Below are 2,972 nucleotides of genomic sequence, written 5' to 3' on the forward strand. Positions count from 1 at the left end.
GCATGTGAGGGAAGGAAAGGAAACTTCAAAGGCAGAGTGACTCAGTCACTAACACTCTCAGTCAGGATAGAGAGCGGGAACGGGGGAGAAGGTGCAAGAGGCAGAGGGAGAGTGAGGGGGGGAGGAAGGCATGACGAGACCCTTATATAAAGCAGAGTATGTTGTGTCATGTGACGTGAGGGAATGTTGGGTTCCAGGCAGCGCTGATGCTGAGGCGTGGTCTCGCTCAGGGGGCTCAAGCTGCGGTTGCACTGGGCCGAACCACCTACTGGCAGGCCTGCTTTTAAGTGACATTACGTGGGTTCATACAAAGGGTTAGCATGGTGCTAATCTTTCCTTTGAGTATCACCAACACATCCCATGAACGGGTTAACCCTTATCCAACCCTTATCCAACCCTTATCCAACCCTTATCCAACCCTTATCCTAACCCTTATCCTGACCCTTATCCTAACCCTTATCCTGACCCTTATCCTGACCCTTATCCTGACCCTTATCCTGACCCTTATCCTAACCCTTATCCTGACCCTTATCCTGACCCTTATCCTGACCCTTATCCTAACCCTTATCCTGACCCTTATCCTAGCCCTTATCCTGACCCTTATCCTAGCCCTTATCCTGACCCTTATCCTGACCCAACAGTGAATGGTGCTATAGAGCTTCATGTTCATAAAGGATTAAGACGTTGTTGCAAATTCAACAGAGAACCAAATGTTGCTGTTTGAGAAACTACAAAAGTACACTTTCCAAATGACTTGGAATTAAATTCAATGAATGCATTTTAAAGACTTGTATCTTATGTGGGAACCAATGGGCTCCAAGCTGCGAGTAGTGCCATGTTAAGGATGTTGTTCTTTTACATAACATGTATACTAATGGAGTCAGAGCATCACTCAGCCAGGTGCGCCTCCCCCCCGCCCTAAATAAAGAGTCGAGTCACACTAAGTGGTTCATCCCAGCTCCCTTGCAGTAAAGGCATTTAGGAATCACTTCAAATGGTAAATGGACTGTACTTAAATAGCGCTTAGTCTATTTATAGTCTATTTCATAGTCGCTTCTCGAGCCCTCAAAGTGCTTTTACACAACATGTCATTCACCCTTTCACATCTCATTCATACAGAGCAGTGCCATTGGGTGCAGTTTAGGGTTCAGTATCTCGCCCAACAATACATCGACATGTTGACCGCACGGATTGGGATCGAACCCACGACCTTCTGGTTGAAAGACGACCGCACTCCTGCGCAGCCACTGTCGCCCTATTTTGACCTTTTCAGAGCATTTTACCATCTTTTCATCCGGAGTTCTGGTTTCACGGCAACGTCACTGTTTATGTTGAGTCCCATGGCTCTCATCTGCAAAGTGGAGCATGAAGCAGGAAACTGGACTGATGTGTAACTCAGGGGTTGTTGAAGGACGACTGTATTCACTCAAAGCGCTTTACGGTTAGAAGTCATCAGCATGCTAACACTCTCACACACACACACACACACACACACACACACACACACACACACACACACACACACACACACACACACACACACACACACACACACACACACACACACACACACACACACCATTGGCGAGAGGGAGCAACTTGGGGTTAAGTATCTTGCCCAAGGATACATCGACATGTCGCTGGGTAAGACATCGATACACAGATGGGGTAATACATCGATACACAGACGGGGGTAAGACATCGATACACAGACGGGGTAATACGGGGATAACACATCAGACCCACAACCTTCTGACTGAGAGACGACCACCTTGCAGCCACAGTGTCACTGAACTTCAAGTTCTTACGAACACTTTTTATTTTAATTTAACTGTTAAAAACAAATAATAGAAAAGAACTGAAATGGACTCTGTCTCTGTAAACAAGAGACTCAGCTCCGAATGAATAGAAGTGAATGAAATACGCCACTGTTTGATGGGCTTTATAGAATGTGTCGGTGCTCTGTTAGCAGCTCGTTGTGCTGCCTCCTAGTGGCCAAAAGAAGGAAAATGTTTAAACTAGAGCCGGGACTCGATTAAAAAAATGTATCTAATTAATTAGAGGCTTTGTAATTAATTAATCGAAATGAATCGCATTTTTAATCAAATATACATATTTGACCTGAGAACAGTGAGAAGCAATTTCCACATGGATTTGACTCCAAGTGGTCTACAGTCGAGTGCAGTCCAGTGAGTTGGTTATTTTCTCAGACGTGGACTTACTTATCCTGGCCCTGAAACCAGTCATCTGGTTGAGTGTGGGTTGGGTCAGGGTGTGGTTCCTTGCACTCGGAGTCGGGCTAACTGCTACATCAGGGATCACCAACTACATTTGTCCAAGGGCCGAAATGTAACCAATAGACACTATCGCGGGCCAGCGATTTTTTTATAGCCCAGAATTTTATAAATAGTATTCAGATTACTTTTGGAATACTTTCTTTTTCCATAACAGATGGGTATGTTTTGGTGCACAGGAGACACTTCTTTTACTGTTTTCATGGCTTATCAAGAACTCAAACACAACATCTTGGTGTCATTCTGGACAGCTCTCACATCTGCACCCCACATGAAACACATCACCCGGACTGCATTCTTTGTACTGTCTTAAAACCTTTCCTTGGAATATGTTATGAATTGTAAGGTGTCCTTGGGTGCTTTGAAAGGCGCCCCTAAATAGAATGAATTGTCATTATTATTTATTATCTGAAACGATGTAATAACTTTTTAAACGTTTTCCAGTCACTTGCCCCATGCCTTCAGCAGCAGCAGGCCATTCACTTTGATTTCATCCCGTTATAAATGTCATCATTTCGACAATAAAGAAATGATACATAAACGTTATCTTGTACATTTTATCTAACCATCTCCGTTTCTAACTTTCAATATATTTTAAAAGAGATCTCTCTCTCTCTCATCTGCGTGCGGGGGCGGGGCCTCACAGACACGCTGCATCTCTCTCTCGCTCACAGACAT

The sequence above is a fragment of the Pseudochaenichthys georgianus genome, chromosome 7 (assembly GCF_902827115.2).
Source record: "Pseudochaenichthys georgianus chromosome 7, fPseGeo1.2, whole genome shotgun sequence".
NCBI lineage: Eukaryota > Metazoa > Chordata > Actinopteri > Perciformes > Channichthyidae > Pseudochaenichthys > Pseudochaenichthys georgianus.